The sequence below is a fragment of the Lissotriton helveticus genome, chromosome 3_1, assembly GCF_964261635.1.
Source record: "Lissotriton helveticus chromosome 3_1, aLisHel1.1, whole genome shotgun sequence".
NCBI classification, from domain to species: domain Eukaryota; kingdom Metazoa; phylum Chordata; class Amphibia; order Caudata; family Salamandridae; genus Lissotriton; species Lissotriton helveticus.
In genome coordinates, this window is record NC_136061.1 from 825,374,625 (window position 1) to 825,400,098 (window position 25,474).

Here is a 25,474-nt window from a genome sequence, read left to right on the forward strand (position 1 = left end):
AACTTGTTAAGTTAGCAAGTAAGTAACTAACTGCTACTGAAAGTAATCGTTTATCTAGGTTGCTGTAGACAATATAGGTCATGGATTGGCAGCATCCCACCTCATGGTCAAGATTGTTACAGAGGTATAACTACCTATAACTATGCAGTATACACTTTTACAAACAGATAAACAGGCTGCCTAAAAACTACATGCAGCAATACAAAGTAAAAGTAACACACAAAAAACTACTTCAGGCATAACATTTGGTGAACTATAATAATTTTCCCCTTTATATATTTTTTTACGAACCCTCTTCCCTACCCACAACAAGCCCACCCCTTAATTAAAAAAAGGACTAAAAGAGGGAATTGTCCATTTGGGTCCGGAGCTGGTCCATGCTCTGCTTCATCCTGATGAGCTGGCTCTCCATAGCACCCAACCACTGCAGTTTGTGTCACAGCAATGGCCTGTTAGAGAGGGTGAGGGTGGAAGCAGTTGTTGTCAAGGCCCTTGTCAACTGGCAGCAGCGATGGAATGTCCTGGAGGCTGGTGGCTGAGGGTGACCAGATACACTGGGGCCCGGCTGAGAGGGAGCTGTTTCTGCCTCTTCTTCTTCCAGGACCACCAACCACCGGTATTCTCGCTGGAATTAAGTCCAGTCTCTGCCACCGCAGTCAGGCCATTATCTCCTGCCTGGTGGGTGGTGTGGGTGGGCGAGCAGGAGTAGCTATAATGAGAAAAGCAAAAATAGAAAAGACAAATTGTAAATAATGCTCTGTGCAAACAATTGTTTGAAATTAGTGGATGGCACAGTAGCAGTGCATTGCTGGTCTTCCAGGGCCATTGGAAATTGATGTGATCATGATTAGGAGAGTCACAAGGCCAATTTTTGGTTTTACCCTCACATACCTCACATAAAGCACTGACTGTGTGGCAGAAAAGTTTTAAGAACACTGGATCAATAACACAGTGAACAGACACTTTGGAGTTACCTCTCATTAATACGTAACACTATATGCACTATGGAGTACAAGTTGTGTGTTGTGCTAAATTAATGGAGGCATGCTCATTGCTAGCCAGCGCGTACGATATTTGGTACTGTCTTCTGCTGGGGCAGCTGTAGTTAGCAATTATCTATTTTTAATTCCAATGGCCCTGCTCTTCTCCAAATGCCTTTCTCTTTCTACCCTGACTTCAAAGAGGCAGATTAATAGTAAATAGGATACTACATCATGTACCCCACATAGAATATATAGATATTATTCAATCTGCCAGCAGTAGACATTGAGGAAAATGATTCACTGCACTACGGGGAAAGGAACATGCTATATAGATTCATTGTATTTGGCATTTTCATCACAGTGTCCCATACGCCAAACGAAATCATATCGTGCTATTAGTCCCACTTTACTCATTGGCCTCGCCCACCACCACACATTATTTCCAACAAATTCCTCATTGGGTAGTAAGGAAAGGAAACTTGACTTTCTCTGCTGCATGGTAGGGTAGAGGGATTAGGCAGGTGGAATAGATCTTTTGATATAGAATAGAAGGGTCACTATCACAACACTGTTCATTGATTTGTTATGTGACTATTGGCTTATTCAGTCACTTTAGTTGACGGAAGTCGAGAGGGAAGAATCTGAACAGGTGTAAAATAAATCTGTAATGGGAAACCATGAAATATATTTTGCATTCACTTCACATGGCTCTAAAATGTGGCACATGCCAATTTTTAGTAGGCTGGGATGGAAGAACACAGGACAGAATAAAGCAGTGAGGTGCTAAGAGACAACTGAGTGGGCAAAAGAAAACACACCTTGTGTCAAGTGTGTCAAAATAGCATACCATGGGTGGGGAGAGGGGTGTTAAATGGTGATGAGCGGGATACATCTGCTCTGCTTAACAAACACAGTGAGTCAAGGGAGTAGAACAAATATAAAAAAAATATCCCCCACTTTGATGACCATAAAACAAAGTAATTGCAGTAGGTGAGCAGCATGCCCGACTTCATGAGAATAGGTGCATCGCTTATTCTTCAAAGCAATCCAAATATTCATTCATCCTTTCATTCAAATTCACCTATAGCCACCATTATTTAAGCTTTGCTTTCTCTTATCCAGTCTTTCATTAAAATGTCCAATCAACTCAACTCAAATTAGTCTTTATTCGATATTTTTTCAATCATAAAAAGACATTTTACAATTAAAAGTTGTTTTTGTTGCCACCCACACCCCACAAGAATACAGTATCCACAATGAATCATTTCAGTCTAATCTAAAAGAAAATATATCAACCTAACTCATCCTATTTACATATTTACATATTTTAAATATATAATATTAAAACAATTATAAAAACAGTTATAAGAGCAAAATTCATCAATACAAAATATATCAGTTACTTATGCAGTATTCATAATGTGTCACTTACTAAATACAATGTGCAAATTTGAATAGCAGGATATGATGGCTATCCCTAAGGTTACTCCAAGCTCATTTTACGTGCCCGAATTATCCACATCCAGTGGAGGAATTTCGACATGGCTATAACAACAGGCTGGGAGGTATCAGTTCTTAAGATCCTAGCAGCCTCGTTTGCTGATTTTAAGCCCAACTGGGCACAAATCGGTTTTAGCCATGATCGTCTGGGGGCGCTATATTCGGGACAAGCAAACAACACATGCCCAATATTTTCCTTATGATCAGGGCAAAAGGGGCACCTTGAAGTTTGGTTCTTATACCATTTTTCAGTTAGGGCATTTAATGGTAGTGTCCCCACCCTCATTTGGTGGTACCTCTTCCGGTCACCTGGGATGGTAATCCAATCCCAGTAAGATTCTAGGGCCGGTGCATGCTTGAGTTCTAGGAAGTCATTAGTAAAGGATCGATCAATACGACTTCCAAAGCACTTAGTCTCAACCATGCTCCAATACAAATCTCGAAGTATTTTTTTGGGTGGGAAAACATTATTTACAGGGTCATCCCACAAGCGAGATAATCCCATAGCCCTATAGATAGTTTTTACCTCTCTCATCCATACTATTTTGTGTCTTGTGTCCTGGGTTCTAACCTCAAGGAAGCCTTGTGCGTACTGAGAGAGTTCTGGGGTTACCCATAACCTCCTCCAGTAGGCAACTGATCTATACCTGGCCATATCCTCGAAGCTATGGAATCCCAGATCATAATTTAGAGGTAGCAAAGGGGTTGACATTGGTAAGCCAGTAATGTTGCGGAGAAATTTATTTTGTGCTACCGTCAACTTTGTGAGATTACTAGGCCCCCAGAGTTCTGCCCCATATAGAACCGACGCTCCAACCTTTGCGTTATACATTTTTAAAACCGGACTAATATGTTTAGAATGTGAGGAAAATATTTCCTTGATAAGGGCTCCTGTCAATTGAGCATGCCTTGTGGCTAGCTCTTTAGTGTGTTGTTTCCAGTCTAGGTTATAAGACAGGGTGATACCGAGGTACTTAAAGACCTGGGTCTGTTCAAGTTGTACCCCGTCCATAATAGCCTTCCCTCTGATGTGTCTTCGTTTGTGCAAGACCATAAATTTTGTTTTACTTGTATTAATAACAATACCATGGTCTGCACAAAACAATTCAAAAACTCCAATGGCCCTCTGAAGTCCCTGTTGAGTCTTAGATATCAGCAAGGTATCATCCGCAAACATCAACAGGGGGATCAGTCTTCCTGCCAACTTTGGGGCATCTGTAGGTTGTTGTTCGAAGTACCTGATCACCCTGTCGATGTATAGCGAAAAGAGCGTTGGAGCTAAAACGCATCCTTGGCGTACTCCCTTTTCAATAGGAAATTTATCGGTAACACTGCCCTGCTGATTCCAGCGAACTTGCGCAAAGTTATTCTCATGCATTCTAATTAATAAGGACAAAATTTCATTTGGAATACCCTGTTCTTGTAGGGTATTCCACAACTTGGGGCGAGGTACTAAATCGAATGCAGATTTTAAATCAACAAAAGCTGCAAAGAGCACCCCCCCCCCAAGAAGAACAAAGCGCCAATATATTAAAACAAATCTAAAAACTTGATCAATAGTGCTAGTGTGGCTACGAAAACCTGCTTGCAAGGGTGACAATATGTCCTGTTCGTCAATCCATCCATGGATGCGCTGCAGTAAGAGCCTCGCCAATACTTTTTGTATACATGCGATCAGGCTAATAGGCCTATAATTACCTGGATCCGAGCATGACCCCTTTTTAAAGATGGGGATTATCTCGGCTCCCTTCCAAGTCTCAGGAATGGGCGAGCCCTTCGCGATACCATTGTCTAGCAGCTGGATATAGGTAGCCCATAGGTCTTTATCATGTATAAACAAGTCTGCAGGGACATAATCCAATCCTGGAGCTCTAGCTCTGGGTATGTTATTTAATGTTTTTAGGACGTCTGCTTTAGTAAAGAGTAGGTGGCTCATAGTGGTGTTTACAGGAGCCACACACTCTTCTTCATCTCTATCCTCAGCAGCAAACTGGGTCGAATAATGGGAAACCCATGCTTCTGGTGACACGTGGTTCATAGGTTCACCTCTTTTGGCCCCCCTTCCCCATTTAACAATGTTCCAGAAGGAGGTCATAGACCTTTCTTTGCTAGCTTTTAGGAGATCCCTCCAGTAGCCTTCCTCCCAGTCCCACTTTGCTCTAGTTTGCATTTTTTTATACGTGACTCGGGCGTCCCTTATCTTGTTTTTATCTTTTGTTTTTACTGCATCGGATAGGGCCCTATAGGCAACCCTACAGGATTTATCGTACCATTGATCTTCCTTCCTTTTTGGTCTACACTGCTTTTTAGTAACTTTTTTTACAAAAAAAGATTTCAATTTATTAAAAAACTCATCATGGATCATAGTTATTTCAAATGTCGGAGTGTCCATAGTGGATTTTCTCCTTAATTCTCTAATGGCCTGAGTTGTTAAGTCCCTCATAGCTATTATGCTTTCCTCATTAGTTGCACAATTTGACCATCTGATACGTCTATTATCATTTGAGAGAGTTACTTGAACATTTTCTCTCAGTTCATTTCCTTTCGATAGGTCAAACAATTTAAATGTCAAGATTAATGGGTCGTGGTCACTTTCAACCCTTGGCTCAATCCACATGTCATCAACGCTAGCCCAGTTCTCTTTATTAATCAAAATATAGTCGATGCGACTATGTGAAGTGCCATTGGTAAAAGTAGGGGCACCCTGTTTATCCGAGCCCGTTCTTCCGTTAGTGGCCCGCAACCCATACTCTACACATAGGACTTTTAATTGTAGTGCAGCCTCAGACCACTTTTTAATAGGTATTAAGGCAAGTTGAGGGATATCCCAGATATAGTCCTCTTCTATCGTAAGATCTACATCTTGGTTATCAAGTGGTTCAAAACAACAATTAAAATCACCGCCAACAATAACATTAGCGTTCAAACAATATTGTTTTAAAAGAGAATCTAGCTGATCAACCGCCTCAGTAGGTTTGCCACCTGGTAAACCCCACGAGTAAATATTAAAGATATAAAGATCCTTACAATGGGGTCTCTGTAATTTAACCAACAATATATCAGGACTGTTAGTAACCAATTGAAGAGCTGAATGTTCACTGTTCTGTTTGACCCATGTCACCAGGCCACCCTTAGACCTTCCCCTTGAACTCGGTATGGCTGAGACATAAAAATGTAAATAGCCTTGAATAGGTTCTGGATCTAGCTGCCAGGTTTCCTGGAAAAGGATTATGTCCTTCGAATCCAGGAAAGTTAACCAGTCATGTGATGGAATTTTACTTTTTAAACCTGCAACATTCCATGACATTAAAATAAATTGAGCATGCACATTTTCATTATTAGGTTTCATACTGCTAGATTGACTCTCCCTATGTTGTTGGGGAAGATCATATTCGTTTGTATTATTCCCACTTACAATCAAATTTGGGGATAAATTTACATTTTGATCACTTTCAACAATGTGGTCAGATTGGCCAATGGGGTGATGATCATCTTTTATAGCACCCAGATCGGTCTGTATGTTACTAACATTTATCAAAGTATCGGCTGTCTCAACATTTGTCTGAACTATCGAGTCTATCGAGTCTCTCCCTGCTCGAACACCAGAGGGAGTGAGGAAAGCAGAATTACATCTACCCAGTCAGTCACAATCATTTAGCCCTGATAGAGCTTCATATCTGTTTCCTAGGGCCATACCCCATTCATTAAGTGTAACCTTTAGTCCTCTGTTGTTTCTCACAATGTCCCACACAGGTCCCGGAGTCTTGGGAAATGTTACGTTTTGTTGTTCCCCATAGAAAAATTTGAGGGTGAGGGGGACAACAGTCCCAGATCTTCTTTGTGGGGGGAAAATATGATTTAAGACATTGGGTAGAATAGCCGGATGAGAAAAAGTCACTATAACACAGTCTCCTTTAAACTTTTTCGGTCGATTCCCAATCCAGGCGACCCTTTTCACTGACTTAATTTCGCATGCAAGCTGTTGCTTGCCTCCTGGTGCCATCTGCATGTTTCCCGTTAGCCAGTGCAGTGCCTTACTGGACAAAGATGCTGGCGATTCCATTTGGCCATCCATTGATGGAGGAACGTTAGCCAGCACTAATACCACTGGAGAGGCTTCTTCAATAAATTGGAGGGGGTCCGTTTCCTGACATATTATTGGCGGAATGCTTGTTATTGCTGGTGCACCGTCAGTAGCCAGGGGCTGGTTGGTAGGGTTAGTTGGATTTTGGACTGCACAAACAGGGAGCGTCAACCCACTCCCCTTTTCTGTGGAACTTCTCACATTGTTCTCAATTGGATGTGCCGGTTTTGTTACCAGAGTTGTTAGCTTGTCAACCCCATCCACAACCTTAGACTGAAGACCACTCATTCTTTTTACCTCGGCATTTAGTTTGTCGATCTTAGCAACTAGAGGTTTAATTATGGTTTTAATTTTGAAGTCCATAATGTCAGCTATCTTCTGGAGCAGATTATTGTTCCTGTAGCTTTTATCGTGGTCGTGGTCATCTCCATATTCGGTGGTTTTGGCCTTATTTTTCCCTGTGGGTGTTGCTCTTTTTTTCCTATTTCCCGAGCGTAGACCTGTCCGTTTTTGCAGGGTTTTTCTACGTGTTCTCGCAGGTCAAATTTCCTGTTCGGGAGATGAAAGATCATCAGAATTGTGGGCCGTAATCTCATGATCAGAGTCATTATTGATTTCTAAATCTGATGGCACTATATTTACTACATCGTCCAACATGAGACTGTTTTGGTCAGCATAATTTTTGCTCGAATGAACCGTAATGTCTATCAGATCCGTAGGGGCATCAAGCGCTGTGGAAGCTGTCTGTTGTGGACTTTGGGTTGGGCTTAGTAGCTGTAAATTGGGAGACTGACTTAGACCCAATGACTGTCTCCTTTCGTTGTTAATTTTAGCAACCACCTGGACCATATAGTTGTCTATGGTTTTTGTATTTATCCATCCATTTAATATGCACTCTTTTTTCCAACTATCCTATAACCCATCCATCCCTTTCTCAACGCAGGCGTTCGCAGAAGGTTGCTAACGCACGTGTTGAGAAAACTGCTACTTGCGTTGAGGAAGCTGCTGCTCAAGTAAAACATCTAATTGAGCGGCAGAAAGTAGAAGCAACCTCTTGCGCTGCACATGGTGCAGTTTTACAGCGCAGGGCAAACTGCTGGCACTGAAAATCAGCACGAGCAGCACAACGTACCGCACTCCACCGCTTGCGGAATTTTGCTGAGCGTGGCAGAGTTTTTTCTGCACTTTTCAGGGTTCTGCATAGCAGAGAACTGCAAACTCCACCCAGGCCTACTTACCAGTGCCCATCCCTGTTGCCGCTTCTCCCCCTCCAACTGACTCTCATCCTGCAGCATCACTTTAGTAGGTGTCACTGGTGGTCTGTGTGGCTAGAATGAAACCTTATACATTTTTTAGATGTCAGATATGCCTCCCCTTAACGTTTTCAATAAAAAAAATACAACCGAAAAACATACAGCACTACAGTTTGCTTAGCACTGCAGAACCTTCCAACAGAAATATCACTCTGGGCATATGTTTGTTTGACAATGTCAGAAAAGCAAGGTAGTGAAGACAACCAAAACAATTCATAATAGAGGGAAAGAGCCATAACCTATGATATTCATGATGACTCAGAGTCATTGAAGCACAATGAAGGGGTGGAATAATGGTTATTGAAAAACATATGGTGTTGGTTGGCAAATGCCATAAGACCTCATACTTTCCAGCCATGCTGCACTGTCATGGGGATTGCTGTATAAATTAATTACACAATTTACAATAAGGGGTGGTGATGGACAGAGTCTCTGAATTAAGCAGAGTACTCTCACCCAGTCAAGAGATCAGGGCTAGATCCAACACCGTTTTTTAGCTCATTGCACCATCCCAGTTTCAGAACCTGGCTGTATGCAAATTAGTCTGTCCCTGGCCCAGTGCATCATGGGAACAGGGCAGACCAGACTACAAAAGCCAATTCTTACACTGGGAAGGAAACAAGCTTCCGGGGACCGGTTTCTGCCATTTCAGGCGTCTTCGGCCCGGCTTGCTTGAATCCTGATGGTGCAATGAGCAAGGGACTCACATCTGAGTATACCCTTCCACGCTTAGGGTGGACAAAATAATTTACAATAAGGGGTGGTGATGGACAGAGTCTCTGAATTAAGCAGAGTACTCTCACCCAGGTGTGGCAGGGTATACTCAGACATGAGTCCCTTTCTCACTGCTCCATCAGGATTCAAGCAAGCCGGGCCGAAGAGGCTGAAATGCCAGAAACCGGTCCCCGGTAGCTTGTCTCCTTTCTGGTGAAGAATTGGCTTTGTAGTTTGGTCTGCCCTGTTCCCATGATGCACTGGGCCAGGGACAGACTAATTTGCATATAGCCAGGTTCTGAGCTGGGATGGGGCAGTGAGATAAATAACGGTGATGGATCAAGCCCTGATCTTTGGACTGGGTAAGAGTGGTCTGCTTAATTCAGACACTCTGTTCATCACCACCCCCTTTTCTGTATCGTTTTTGGCCACTATAGGTGTGGCAGGGTATACTCAGACATGAGTCCCTTTCTCACTGCTCCATCAGGATTCAAGCAAGCCGGGCCGAAGAGGCTGAAATGCCAGAAACCGGTCCCCGGTAGCTTGTCTCCTTTCTGGTGAAGAATTGGCTTTGTAGTTTGGTCTGCCCTGTTCCCATGATGCACTGGGCCAGGGACAGACTAATTTGCATATAGCCAGGTTCTGAGCTGGGATGGGGCAGTGAGATAAATAACGGTGATGGATCAAGCCCTGATCTTTGGACTGGGTAAGAGTGGTCTGCTTAATTCAGACACTCTGTTCATCACCACCCCCTTTTCTGTATCGTTTTTGGCCACTATAGGTGTGGCAGGGTATACTCAGACATGAGTCCCTTTCTCACTGCTCCATCAGGATTCAAGCAAGCCGGGCCGAAGAGGCTGAAATGCCAGAAACCGGTCCCCGGTAGCTTGTCTCCTTTCTGGTGAAGAATTGGCTTTGTAGTTTGGTCTGCCCTGTTCCCATGATGCACTGGGCCAGGGACAGACTAATTTGCATATAGCCAGGTTCTGAGCTGGGATGGGGCAGTGAGATAAATAACGGTGATGGATCAAGCCCTGATCTTTGGACTGGGTAAGAGTGGTCTGCTTAATTCAGACACTCTGTTCATCACCACCCCCTTTTCTGTATCGTTTTTGGCCACTACAGGTGTGGCAGGGTATACTCAGACATGAGTCCCTTTCTCACTGCTCCATCAGGATTCAAGCAAGCCGGGCCGAAGAGGCTGAAATGCCAGAAACCGGTCCCCGGTAGCTTGTCTCCTTTCTGGTGAAGAATTGGCTTTGTAGTTTGGTCTGCCCTGTTCCCATGATGCACTGGGCCAGGGACAGACTAATTTGCATATAGCCAGGTTCTGAGCTGGGATGGGGCAGTGAGATAAATAACGGTGATGGATCAAGCCCTGATCTTTGGACTGGGTAAGAGTGGTCTGCTTAATTCAGACACTCTGTTCATCACCACCCCCTTTTCTGTATCGTTTTTGGCCACTATAGGTGTGGCAGGGTATACTCAGACATGAGTCCCTTTCTCACTGCTCCATCAGGATTCAAGCAAGCCGGGCCGAAGAGGCTGAAATGCCAGAAACCGGTCCCCGGTAGCTTGTCTCCTTTCTGGTGAAGAATTGGCTTTGTAGTTTGGTCTGCCCTGTTCCCATGATGCACTGGGCCAGGGACAGACTAATTTGCATATAGCCAGGTTCTGAGCTGGGATGGGGCAGTGAGATAAATAACGGTGATGGATCAAGCCCTGATCTTTGGACTGGGTAAGAGTGGTCTGCTTAATTCAGACACTCTGTTCATCACCACCCCCTTTTCTGTATCGTTTTTGGCCACTATAGGTGTGGCAGGGTATACTCAGACATGAGTCCCTTTCTCACTGCTCCATCAGGATTCAAGCAAGCCGGGCCGAAGAGGCTGAAATGCCAGAAACCGGTCCCCGGTAGCTTGTCTCCTTTCTGGTGAAGAATTGGCTTTGTAGTTTGGTCTGCCCTGTTCCCATGATGCACTGGGCCAGGGACAGACTAATTTGCATATAGCCAGGTTCTGAGCTGGGATGGGGCAGTGAGATAAATAACGGTGATGGATCAAGCCCTGATCTTTGGACTGGGTAAGAGTGGTCTGCTTAATTCAGACACTCTGTTCATCACCACCCCCTTTTCTGTATCGTAAATTAATTACACAGCACAATTTTGAGCATTGGAGGGTGGTCTTTCACCATGGCCACTCTCTCGTTGACTTTTAGAGCATGAGCAAGAAAAAGAAACCCTTCTCAACAAACATACAAGGTGAATATTATTTATGATACTAGCTTAGTTGTGCCTAAAATCTTCACAGTAGACAGTAGAGAACCAAGAAGCTGTTCCTATTCTTACAGAACCTCAAGATATATAGGGGAAAGGGTAAGATTACCAACAAAGCAGAAGAAAACGTCAGACTAGTACAGACTGGAAAAAGTCAGATACCAAAAAAACAAACATGATATAAGAAAAAATGCAGAGATAACAGGAATTAAACAAAAATTTGATAGGAGAGTTGGAAAGAAAAGGAGACAGTATAACAAATAAACAAGGCAAAATTAAAAGTAGTATAATAATGGGCCATGGTAAAAGTTAGGGAAATAAATATAATAAATATTAGGACTTACTGGGCTGAGCAGAGCACTAAGTGATGGCGCGGGTGGTCCCAGCTCTTCCCAGACCTACCTCTGCGCTGCCTTTCTTCTTGCCGTTCAGTGCTAATGTAAGAAAAAAATAATATAGATTGGTGGTACAATTAATCTAAAAAAATGATTATTACAGGCAAACACATGAACACTGTACTTAATTAAATCAGATCACCTATGGCACTAGTTTCGACTATTGTTTAGTTAGTTGGCTATACTAATGCTAAAATCCCTATTCTAAATTTCCTTAACAAAAACTACATTTGGAATTATTGTATTACAATGAATGATCTTTGATTCTATTCTCATTTCTCAACCCCCTTAATGGACCATCTCTGTCTCCCTTTTTGACAGTGCGCCGGTAGTCGGTGCAGTCCGGTGTGCTTTAATCTGTTTTTTCAGCTCACTATTGTGCATGTATAATTTTCTTTATTTGCGGCATTTTTAACTCTCACTTACCTGATTACCCAGTCTGCGATGAACCTTTATGGGTCGATTGTTGTGGAGGAAGGCTGTTTGGCTGACCACCTCCTGGTTGAGCAGGGGCAACGATCTGGTAGCATTCTAGTGACTGGATGCTACTTAAGAGACAAGAGTGCGCGGATGTGTCGTTGGCACACCGAAGTGATGCCTAAGGCAAGCCCGTCTGCACCCGTCTGCGTCTGGACTGTACCTGGCGCCTGGACCCCTGGTCCATCTGAGTTGGAGCAAGCACCAGCCATTACATACTCCAGGAACTCCTTACTGAATCTACAAGGTAGGTGGGAATCCTCCTTTTGTACAATGTTTACTTTCTGTGACATGTATGAGCCGCATCAATGTTGTTGTTCATCGTGTGGTTTTCAGACCGGTTATCCTCGTGTTATGAGCTTTGTTAGGCGAGAGGGAGACCTTTTACTTGTTCCTAATTCTGATACGGCAGAGGGGCCCATTAATTCTGAATAAGAGGCTAACTGAAAGGGCTTTCTTATCAACATGCAACCACTGATAAAACATAAGCTGGAGTTTGCTGTCTTTCTTGCTTCATATGACCCAGATTGGGACTTTATAATTTAATCTTGGACTATGAAGCATCAAGGCCAGACTTAGTCGATGCCATTCAGTCACCTTATACCATTCTATGAGTGGACAAGATAACCAGGCCTGAAGCAGGTTTCGCAGTGGTGTTTAAAGCCCACTATCCATTTCTTTTAAAATCTGGGTTATGCCCAAAGACCTGTGAAGCCCTGCACTTCAAGTTCAAACTATCAGCTACCAACTCATTTGGTGGTATACAGACCACCGGGGTCAAGATCCCCTTTTGTAAATGAGATAAGCAATATTATTGAACCACTTTTGATGAATGAAGGTCTGACCATTTTGGATGACTTACATTTTTAACTCAAAGAGAAGATCAATAAAGATTCTAGAGCACTTTTCAAATCTCTTTCTAGTATGGGACTGTCCCAAATTGTCTCGCCCCTACACATGATGCAGGCCATACTTCAGATGGCATATTTTTGAATGATCCAAAGGTGTCATATCAGTTAGTTTTTCCACTCAGCTGGTCAGACCATGGTGAGGGTGTATTTTTTTTTAATGCCTGACTCCATAGTTAGAAGTAGCCATTGCTTCTGAGGAGAAACAGGAAAGGGGTTTTGGCTGAAGCCCTGTCCACAATCCTTAATAGTATGCCTTTTCAGATCCAAGATAACGTAGATAAGGGCATGGAAGCCCTTGCAGTGTGGCTGGAGATGGCTGCCAATATGGTAGCTCTCATCAGGGAAGTCGAGCAAACAAGGCTTTCCCCTTTGACCCCTTGGTACAATGACAGGTTTAGAACTCTTAAGCAGGCCTATCGCCAACAAGACCGAATTTGGAGGAAAAAGTTGGAAGAGGAAGAAAAGGTCATTTATAGGGATAGAATTAGGGAAGACAAATTAGCCCCTCCTGAGGAGAAGTCTACATATTGTACCCATAAGATTGAAAGTGCTACTTCAGCTAAATAAAGCTTCAGGGTGGTACAACAGATCTCTTCCCCCTCTGATAGTTGGGGAACTTGAAGGCTCACAAAGCATTTGCAACCAGCTAGACAATTTTTGCCAACCCAAAATTGTGGACATATATGATGGATTTGAAGTAATTAAGGTGTACCGGTTCCAAGATGGCGGATTGACACCGCCGGAGCGGAGAACGCTGAACGGGTCCGGGCTGATGCGAGTTTAACGGATGCGAATACGCTTTGATACAGAGCGCTAATCAATGCTACACAACGCTACAACGCTGCAATCCTGGAAAACCTTTCATCTTTCATCTTTAAGAAAACGGAGAGTTTGTCTGGAACTTACCGAGACCGAGACGTTGAATGCTGAATGCTGCAATTCCGGCTGATCGAGAGTCGAGTGCGGAGCTTGCTGTGCTCCGCAAAACTACGGAGACTACCACGCTTTGCCCTTGAATCCACGAAGGGCTGGACGAGCTGGACGGCGATCAACTGGTTTGGTCTCCGACTGTTTCAGCGTTCTCCCGTGGCACCAACAGCAACGCCGACAGTGAAGGGGAGCTCTTGTGGGATGGCGCCGAAACCCCCTACACGGACTACCCGGACTACAACAGCGACCGGGAAAGCAACGACAACGCCGGTACCTTTGTTAGTGCCGGCAATAAATGATTCGATATTGAGTAAAAAGACCTCATCTGCTAACAATGTTCCGGAGTCAGCTGTGGATTTAGATAAGCTGCACCCCGGCAAGCCAGAAAAACAAGCTGGAGTGAAAGGTAACACAGTAGATACAATGTTGCCAAACGAAGGGATTCAATTAATAGAACCTGAGACAATGTGTCAAAGTTTTACTGCAGTAGCTCAGAGCAATGCTACTTTAATTAACTTAAACATCTCACCAATGTTAAATGCTACTGAATTGGTAAATGCACACGAAAGTCTTACAGATTTAACTAATGGCTCTAATACACTGGCTAGTGGTACTATTGAACCCTTGGAGCCTCAGACTATGAATGGGGTAGTTAATACCAACACTAATATGAAATCCCCTCAGACTGAAACGACTAATATTCCTCCAGACAAGGGTAATGCTGAGGGTGTGGAAGAGGGTGAGGGAGGTGAAAATACTGATAATACGGATGTCGCTGAGACAGATGAGGAATACATGGACTTCAATGATCAAGGGAATAATACACCTTTAAGATCAATCAAAGATAAGGATAAAACTATCAATACAAAAAAAGTAAAGGTTAAAAATAAGAATAAAACCAAAAAAACTATAAGCAAATCTAAGACAAGTGTTTTGAAAGCGATAGCTGAAAACAGTCCAATTAGACAATGGGTGCAGGCTAAGGGTGGCGTGAAATCAATGGCGATGAGACTGTCTGGTAACAGCCCTAATGATCAAAATACTATTACCGGAGAGGTAAATAGGGTTAATACTACGGTGAATAGACCCAGATTAATGGACTCAAATCAAGTCTTGAATATACTTGAATATACCACCCAGCCTCACTCAGATTACTAATACTACTACAAAGGCGAAGGCCTCAGTTGAAGGACACGATCTACCTGGCCTGGCTAAGGAATCTACAAAACCATCTGAGGAAAATATGTCCACTATGCTATTGGATCATCCACATCCTTCTATATCTTCAATGACACTTATGGGAGATAACTCTGCATCTTCGTTAATTAGCAGTAGCAACAGCAACAATATAATCCAAGATATACCTAGCACTTCTATGGCATCTATAAGTGGTATGGATCCAGCCCCGATAGACGAGTTTACGCAAGAAATACTCCCGGAAAATGCAGCTCATTCTTCATCTAATGTATCAACAGAATGAATCCCTCAAGGGGAGGTATCTGCTTCTTTTCAGACAATATTACATCTTTTAAATGAACAGAAACAAGAAGCCAAAATTCACTACCAGCAAATGAGGGAAGACAATAACAAAACCCAAACCACATTGCAAGAGATGGCTTGTAAATTGGGGGCTGTGACCCAAGATATAGAGGAATTACAGCAGAGAGTGGTTATAACGGAGGAGAAATCGCAACGTTCTGAAATAGCAGTGAACAAACATGCCTCTCAACTTCTTCAGATGCAAGCCAAGCTCGAAGATTTTGAAAATAGACAAAGGAGGCAGAACCTCCGCGTTTTTGGTATTGCTGAAGGAGTCGAGGGAGCAGATCCGAGAGCATACATTCCACAATTATTTCAAAAGGCTTTCCCCGACCTTTCAGATTGGGATTGGGATTCTCAGATTCAACGGGCTCATCGATTACCCCTAGTTCAAAAGGATAAGAGTGGTAAATTCCCACGACCAATTTTGATTTACATAGGTAATTATTTGCTCCGACAAGCTATTTCTCTAAAAGCACGGCCGCACACTCCAGTTACTATTGACTCTACCATTTTTTTTGTTAGATCGGATCTAAGCAGCCTCTCTTTGGAAAGACGATGGAAACTGAAACAATTTATTGATCCGATTAAAGAACTTGGGTGTCAAGCTTATTTACAGGAACCTGCAAAATTGAAAGTAATCAAAAACGGCCGTTCCTATTTCTTTTTGGAAGTAAATGAAGTAGAAAATGCTATTGCCTCTTGGCGATTGGGGAAATGATTTAGTTACTACTAGTTCTAATTTCTTGCTGGATTTAGAAGATTGTTTTTTCTGCTCAGATGACTAAGTTATATATGAGATAACGAGCATTGTGTAGTATGGTTTTCTATCTTTTTTTTTTTTTTTGGTTAGTATTGAATGCCTGGACCCTATTACAATCTAACCCGCTCATTGACTGCCAGGATAACGGCAGTCGATCTAACGGGGGGACCAGCAGGTGAATACTGGGTGGGGGGTGGTTGGTGTGAAGTGTGGGGAGGGTAGGAGGGAGAGTTTTTTTGGGGGGAAAAAAAATGCATCAAAAGACACAAAAAACATAAAAATAATAAGAATTATAAAAATGATTTGACGGGTTATGGCGGTCATATAGATAGGGATTTCTATCATCTGAAATGCATCGTATAAAATGGTTGGTTTGGAATGTTTCAGGATTAAATAATAGAACAAAGAGGAGCCTAGTTTATGAAGAGTTGAAGATGTATAGTCCTCAAATAGTGGTAATAACTGAAACCCATATACCCTATAAAGATAAGCACTTGTTGAAACAATTAGGATATGATATAGTAGTATGCCCTAAATGTAATGCTTCAATTCGAGGAGTGGCAATCTTAAAGCAAAAAGGCTTGAAATGCGAAATACTTAAGACACTAACTGACAAAGCTGGTAGATGGGCTATAGCTCAGATAAAACTGGAAGGCCGGAAATACACAGTATGTGGAATGTATGCTTCAAATCAAGACGAACCATATATTTTTGATCAGATTAATATAGAACTGCTTGGATGGGAAGGGGAATTTATTGTTTTGGGCAATTGTATTATGAGTTATGATTTGGACACAACTAGGAAAATCTCCTTTCAGAGAATGCGGAAAACTAGAGCGGCAATCTTGGATCTAGCATCTAATCATTTTCTTAAAGACTCCTGGAGATGTTTAAATCATAAACTTGCAGGGTATTCATATTACTCGGCCGCTCATAAATTATGCTCACGCATAGATATGATCTGGGTTTCAGATTCCATCCTCAACCTTAATAAATGCTCAATGGCCATTTACCCAAGGGTAACTTCAGATCATAATCCAATTTCTATTACTTTTGAGATTACAAACGAAGAATTTTCTCCACGCCTTTTCTCATTTCCAAGATATTTATTCACTGACAATGGATTTGTGAGTCAACTTAAAGAACATCTAAAACAATTCATTGATATAAATATCCAGTCTAGTCAACCCCTGATAGTATGGGATGCCTGTAAAGCTAGTATACGTGGCTTTACACAGCAATATATATGGCGTCAAAATAAAGAACACCGAATCTTGAATGAGAAAAGGCTTGGTGAAATACGTGATATTGAACTTCAGTTATCAACAGCTCTGTCGGATGAGGTACCGATCTCAGATATACTTAATCTTAAATTAATCGAACTCAAAGTTGCACTAAAAGACCTTCTTAGAACTAAAAGCATTAACAAATTAAAAAAATATCAGCTTGATCAGTATGAAAACGCAGATAAAATTGGTAAACTTTCGGCTTATAGAGTTGCCGAAGATCGTGCACAGAATATAGTTAAGGAAATCAAAGGAGACAATGATCAATTGGTTAGCGATTCTAAATCAATACTGCTACAATTTGCTTCTTATTATCAAGCTTTATATACACCAGAAAACGTAACTTCGGAAGATAGTATTAAAAAGTATATAGAACTTAACACAGTGAATGTCTTAAAATTAGAACAAACAAAACATTTAGAGGAAGACATTACAGTAAGGGAAATTAGAGAGGCTATTAACTCCTTAGCAATAGGGAAAGCAGTAGGGGAGGATTCTATTCCTCTGGAACTATATAAATGCTGCACTGAGGAATTAATACCTTTATTAATGGAAGTGATCGGGGCAATTTGTAATGGACAACAAGCACCTAAATCTTGGAATCTAACTCAAATCATCTTTTTCCTAAAAAAGGGTAAAGTACCTCAAGAGAGGGGATCATATAGACCAATCTCACTTATTAATAGCGATGCCAAAATTTTTGCTAAAATATTGGCGATTAGGCTCGCGCCAGTTATGTCTCAATTAGTATCTTCCCAGCAACACGGATTCATACCAAAACGCGATACAACTGCGCATATTAATATGGCCATTTCTGCCTTTGATGCTGCACGGATTCAGTCCGCCCCACTCGGTATGATCTTACTAAATGCAGAAAAAGCATTTGACCGAGTGGGGTGGGGCTTTTTATGGCCAGCCCTACAGGCATTTGGCATCAATGGTCAATTTCTGAGATGGATTCAATCACTCTATGATAATCCAATGGGTAAAATATCTTACATGGGGAAATACTCTCCTATGTTTCCAATTAAGAGGGGGACAAGACAGGGGTGTCCTTTATCACCCCTGCTTTTTGCTTTGGGTATGGAACCTTTTTTAATTGCACTCCAACGTCAGACTTTAATCAACCCATTCTTCAATGGTTTAAATAAATTGGATATCATGGTATATGCAGATGACGTAGCAGTGTTTTCCTCGGATATACCACGAGCTTTGAAAGGCATCTTAATTGAAGCAGGTATATATGGATCAGTCTCTGGTTACAAACTTAATACCACTAAAACTCAAATTGTTGCGAATCATCATCTTCCTGCCTCTATTTCAGGTATTTGTGGGGTCGCAACATATCTTGGTGTTAAAGTCTCCTCAGATATTGATTCTGTTGTGGCTTTAAATTATGAAATAATATTAAAAGAGACTGCAATGCAATTTAAGAAATGGCACAAACTTCCCCTTGATATCATTGGACGTATAAATCTAATTAAAATGAAAATTCTGCCTAAATATTTATATTTATTTCGTGCAATTCCTTTACGTGTTAATAACTCTTATTTTGTCAGATTAGAAGGGATCATTAGTAGCTTTATATGGGGATATAAAAAAGCTCGACGGGCAATCTCTTCACTTAAATTTCCTTTTAGTCAAGGAGGCTTGGCTCTTCCAGATTTCAAACTCTATTACTGGTCGGCTTATTTAACCCGTTTTCGTAGTTTAACAATTTTGGATAAATGTTTGTATTTTCATAAATTTCTGTTAGGTCAAGATGTCAATATGTTTATTTACAGATTAAATGACCCTAAATACTTCAAAAGGGTTAAATTCAAGACTATACGAGATACTGTTAATATCTGACGCTCCATCATGATGAAATGTAATGTCTCTCATCTTCATTATAAAACACCTCTTTGGGGTAATCCAGGATTTTCTTCAATTTTTCATGAGTCAATATGCAGAATATATTTAGAATCTGGTATTAGACTACTGGGAGACCTGTATGATCATCAAGGATTTATGACATTTGAAAAACTAAAGCAATGCTATAATTTATCTGAACTGGCTAGGTTTAAATACTATCAAATTAAGGATTATTTAGTGAAAAAATTAGAACTTAATCTGGTTATAGATTCGGACTTTTGGAATTGTATGTACAGAGAATCAGACCAAGCTTTGATTAGTATAGGATATAAACTACTCTCGGACTTTAATACTGGCGATATTATAAAACTAACCGAGAAATGGAATACAAGGTTAACCGCAAATGTACCACCCAATTTAATTACCTTATCTTTTAAGAGCTTAGATATGTCAGTTCACTCTTCTAGTCTTAAATTGCAAATGTTTAAAACTATATGTCAACTGTATCATACCCCAGAGAGAATTCTTAAATGGGCAAGGAACAATAATTTTAGCGAACGTACAAAATGCCCTAAATGCGATCTAAACGCGGCTGATATCACTCATATGTTTTTATTTTGTCCTATGCTTAAAGATTATTGGAATGGTATACTTAAGGTGGTCTCGGATAGACTTAATCAATCAATTTCTCTTTCTTCAACTGATGTACTGATTGGTACATGTGTGGGTCAAAATGCATTTAATGATTTGTTGAACATTTTAATTTCGTGTGCAAGACTTATAATTGCCAGAGCTTGGATTCAGAAAAATACGCCAACTGTTATGGAATGGTGGAACTTTGTTAAAGAAATTTATGCTATGGAGACCACTCTTGCCAACTCAAAGGGCCTTCGGGCTAAACAAAAAACGGACAAAATCTGGGGAACATTTATGTCTTAACTACTGGCATCTTTTTTCTCTTTTTCTTCCTATTCTTTTCTCTTTATATGACCGTATCTTCGTCTGTGATTAATGTAATGCCTAAATCTGATTTTTGTATATTTTTGACTTGGTCTTTTTTGTTTTTGTGTACTTTTTATGCAAATAAAAGTTATTAAAATAAAAAAAAAAGGATTTGAAGTAATTAAATAAAAAAAATTTTTTTATTAAAGGCCCTGGGTATAGAGCAACAGCTGGACATCCGTGAGTCTTCGGGCCTAAGGATCAAGAGTCTAACTTGCTCTTGGTATTTCAATTTCTTACCTCGGAAATGATGGAACAACATTTTCTTAACATGAAATCTGGCTCACCCATGGAATTTTGCATTTGGTGATTATCACAGTGGCTCACTTTCTCACAGATCTGAAGAATAAAACTATTCTCCCTGCCTGCTATCCCCACCGATGGAAGGAGGCAGTGATTAGGCTCCTACTAACAAAATTCCAATTCGTATAGCAAGGATCCTAACAATTGCCATCCAATTTCACTGCCCCTTTATCCAGCTAAGATCCTCAAGAAACATCTAAATGGCCATTTTATGGAATTTACTGAAGAGTAGGAATGGCTGGCCAACTCCCAGTTGAGTTTCAGAAAACATCATGGAACCAAAATAGTATTTATCTGAGCCATGGACTGTATTAGGTGGTTAGTGGATGAGGGTCAAGGAGCAGGGTTGGTACTTTTAGACCTACCTGTGGCCTTTGATACCCTCTCCCCATAACACATTCAATATATGGGTATCACACAAAAGGCACTGGCTTTTCTTTTCTCATTCCTCATGGACTGTTAGCAGTGGGTGCTGCTACAGCAGTTCGATTTAGATTCTTTCTCTCTGCCCTATGGAGTGCTGCAGGGCTCATTACTGAGCCCTACTCTTTTCAACCTATATGTCTCTCAACTTGCTGCCATCATCTGGGCCTATGGGATGTGTGCAATTTCCTATGCTCACAACACACTGTTCATTGTGTTGATTTATAAGAACTCTGACGCCACAGCTGATAACTTCTCACAATGAATGTCAGCAGTCGCCGACTGGATAGGAAGGAACTTTTTAAAGCTAAATAATTATAAAACTGAAATACTACTCTTTGGGAAGCAAACTTTGTGCTGGAATAGTAACAGGTGGACAGATACCTTAGGAAACTGCCCCATTCCAGGCAGGAAGGCAGAAAATCTTGGGTTCATTTTATACACTGAACTCATACTTAATGACCTGGCTAATAACACTGAGGTGACCTGCTTTTGTTATATAAGGATGCCTAGGAAAATGTTCCCTTTTATGCCATTGCTGGCATGAAAGCGGGTCTTATTAGCCCTGGTCATGTTCAGAGTGGACTCTTGTATTTCCCTACAGTATATAGGCAGGGTTTCTCCCTAATATTTAATATGATGGGTCTAAGGACATTTCTCAGTTTTGGATGTTCGACTACAGCGCCTTGATGCCTCTGGGTATTTGGTTGTGCTTTATAAAAATTTCATTAAATCAAATCAAAAATGAGTGTCTATATGCATAATAGTATTACACATCACTGTGAAATTGCTTGGGACTGTATGAGCTACCTGAAGAAAGTCCTAGAGAACGCTAACTCACTGATATCACAAATTCACTTTGATGATAGGAGGACAGAGGTATCTGTAATTGCTTCTTAAATATTCAGCCAAAGTGAGCGCTGACAAGTACGATTAGGTAGCTCCGAACACCTGCTTAGCTCAAACTGGATCACATAATAATATCCTTAACGTAAACTATACTCAACTTACCTCTGAGTGTGAGCATCAGGCTATTTGGAAAAAAAGTGCATTGTAAAACATAAACTCAACAAATAATTAATACTCACCATGACCGCAATCTCGACGCTTAGCAGGTTGAGCAGGTCCTGCTCCCGGTCGAGGATATCGGCCCGGCGTTACATCAGCTGCTGGGTGGTGCGCTGGTCTTGGCTCGCCGCACACACTTGCGCACCCTCCCCTAATGGAGCTGACACTCCAGCAGGGGGTACCCACTGCCGGGCCTATTGCCTGCTGCCAGCCTGCAGGGGAGGTGGCGCTGCGCAAAAAAACTAGTGCTGCCACCTCCACCTCGTAAAAAGATTGCAAGGGCTGCATCCCTTGCCGACGCCACCGTCCACAAGATAGGCGGCTGCTGCTGGGCACTTGTGGGTTCTGGCACTGCCACTCCCCTGGTCTCCCACCTCTGTCATGGTGCTGGGTGGAGTAAAAAAAAGAAAAGCAACAGGAAAAGAAAGTAAGGAAGAAATAAGGAAGTAAATGGAAAAATAAACAAAAATACAAAAAGTCGCGAAAAATGAAAAATACACAGACAAAAAAATGCACACTAATACAATAAATAAAAATTAGCGGTATATTAATTAGGAGGGCAGAGGATTAAAAAGATTAAAGAGGGATTCAAAAACAGGCCCAGCACAATGACCAGAGTAAGAAAACAAGATGGCCATGACCAAGCGAACCGCGTGGGGTCATTTGAGCGTGATTTCCAACACGAGGACATACTATGCATTGTATTTGATGTAAACGCAACTCTAATGGGCGTGCCGGGAAACTCTGCCCACCAGCAGAACACAGTGTAGCGCAGCAGAGTTTTGGGTAGAGTGACTCCGCAAACTCCACCCCGGACTACCTATTACCAAGTGAGGCCCATTGATTGACTTTCTTTATTATCATTATCAAGAACAGAGCTCCAAGTTTATCCCTGCATGATTGACACCATGTCTACATGTGACTCAGCTTTAAAGAAAAGCGCTATGTGACTCTGGGTATTAGTGCCAATTCCTGGTGAGGCTACTCCCTCAGTATACAGCTGTTTGTAGTAGTTTTTAAATACATTCAACACTTCTACCAGAGTCTTGAATTTGATCTTGAAGGTTTCTGATCTTACAAATTCAATTGGTTACCTCACGCTTCCACAGACTTTTTGCCAAGACTTGCCCAGTGCTTTCTCCCAACTCATATCATTCAGTCCTATACTGCATATATTTGGCTGTCACCTCCATCCCAAAGTGTTGATGTATTTTAGATTTGATAATCGCTATTGCCTGTTGACAATCCTGAATATTTGTCCCTCAGCTACTTTCCCCATAAGTTCAAATTCAGCCGTTCTTAGCTGCTCAAATCACTTTCGAATTTCCACCTGTAGCGCTTTTTGGCAGGAGATAGAAAAGCTCAGGGTTTCCCATCAAACCCTCATTTGTGTGGGTGGGGCAAGGGCCTGTGACTAGGAAGAGCAAAAAACATAGTGATTAAGGGTATAGCACTGAGAATTCTAAGTGGGAATTTTTTTTTTCAATATGTTTTTAGACAATTCTGTATTGGACACCCACAAAAGTGAGGTATCATCAACTTTCCACCACAGAAATGTGAGGAAAATGTGGTTCTTTTTACAAAGTTGGAGGTTAGCAAAGGATTCTGTGTAACAGAACCTGGTGAGAGCCAGAAAGGTCACCCCATTCTGGATTCCCCTGGGTGTCTCGTTTTCAGACATGTATAAGTTTGCAATGTTTCCCTATGTGCCAGAAGAGTTAGGTTTCAAAATCTTTATCTAGGTACTTTGCAAAAAAAGGGTCAGTTTTCACTGTGAAAATGTGGTGTGTCCACGTTGCATTTTGGGCAGTTTCCTGTCGGGTGCACTAGGCCTACCCACACAAGTGAGGTACCATTTTTCTCAGGAGACTTTGGAAAATGCGGGGTGGGTATAATTTTGTGGATCAATACAGATTCCAGAACTTTCCATCACAGAAATGTGAGGAAAATTAGCTATTTTGACAAAGTTTGAGATTTGCAAGGGATTCTGGGTAACAGAACCTGGTGAGAGCCAGACAAGTCACCACATCCTGTATTCCCCTGGGTGTCTAGTTTACAAAAATATATAGGTTTGGTAGGTTTCCCTAGGTGCCGGTAGAGGTAGGGTTCAAAACCTACAGCTAGGCACGTTGCAAAAAAAAGGGTCAGTTTTCACTGTGAAAATGTGGTGTGTCCACGTTGCATTTTGGGCCGTTTCCTGTCTCGGCCACTAGGCCTAACCACACAAGTGAGGTACTATTGTTCTCAAAAGACTTTGGGGAATGGAGGGTAGGTGGAATTTTGTGGATCTACGCAGATTCCAGAACTTTCCACCACAGAAATGTGAGGAAAATGTGCTTCGTTTTTTACAAAGTTTCAAGTTTGCAAGGGATTCTGGGCAACAGACCCTGGTGAGAGCCAGACAAGTCACCCCCACCTGATTTCTTCTTGGTGTCTAGTTTTCAGAAATGTATAGGTTTGCTAGGTTTCCCTAGGTGCCGGCACAGCTAGGGTTCAAAATCTACAGCTAGGCACTTTCCCAAAAAAGGGTCAGTTTTCACTGTAAAAATGAAGTGTGTTCACGTTGCGTTTTGAGCCATTTCCTGTCACGGGCACTAGGTCTACCCACACAAGTGAGGTACCATTTTTATCAGGAGACTTAGGGCAACAAATAATTGTAGAGCAACTGTTATTACCTATCGACTTTCAATGCATTTCTGCCTTTCAAATGAAAGACAATGTGTAAAAAATAAGTCACTTTTAAAAATGTCCTATAATTATCATGCTAGTATGGGTACTCACAATTTCTGAAATGTGCAAATACTACTGTTTCTACACTCAATATTTTGTTCCAATTTCAGAAATACATAGCCGTTATTTCTCTCTATATAATTTCCCAAATTACATGCCATATACCCGGTACATAATACAAAACAATTACAAGACGCTGCTCAGTTATTGGCTCTGGATTCATCGGGTTCTTTGTGAACCTACAAGTCCTATATATCCCCACAACCAGAAAGGTACAGCAGATATAACAGGATGTTGTTTTCAAACATCTGTCATAATTAGAAGAAGCTACAGGTGAAAATGTTGGCACAAATGGCTGTTTTTTTCAACTAATTTTTAATTTTTCCTAGATTCAACTGTCAGTTTCTATAAAGAAACCTTGATGGATCTACACAAATGACCACATGCTGAATTCAAACATCTGTCTATATTTCTAACATGTACAGCTTTCCATAATCCGTTATTGCTTTCATACCCATTTCTACCATTACCTGGAAGAAGGTTGAAAGCACAAAAAATAGCAAAAATATTCTATGTCCCAGTAAAATGCCAAAACTGTGTAAGAAATGTTGGTTTTCTGACAAAAGTCTGCCATTCCCTGAAAGCTGGGAAAATTGTGATTTCAGCCCCATAAAACCTTTGTTGATACCATTTGCAGGGAAAAAAGTAACACTTTCATTTGCAGCACTTTTTTGCCATTTTTCCTAATAAACCGAAATGTAGCTGGATTTTGGCTAATATCTAGGTCCCCTCCGGGGGAATCCACAAACCCTGGATACCTTCAGAATCCCCATGATGTTGGAAGAAAAGGATAGAATTTTGATGTGGATAACTTATGTGGTCAAAAAGTTACAGGTGCCTAGGCATGAACTATCTCAAGTAGCC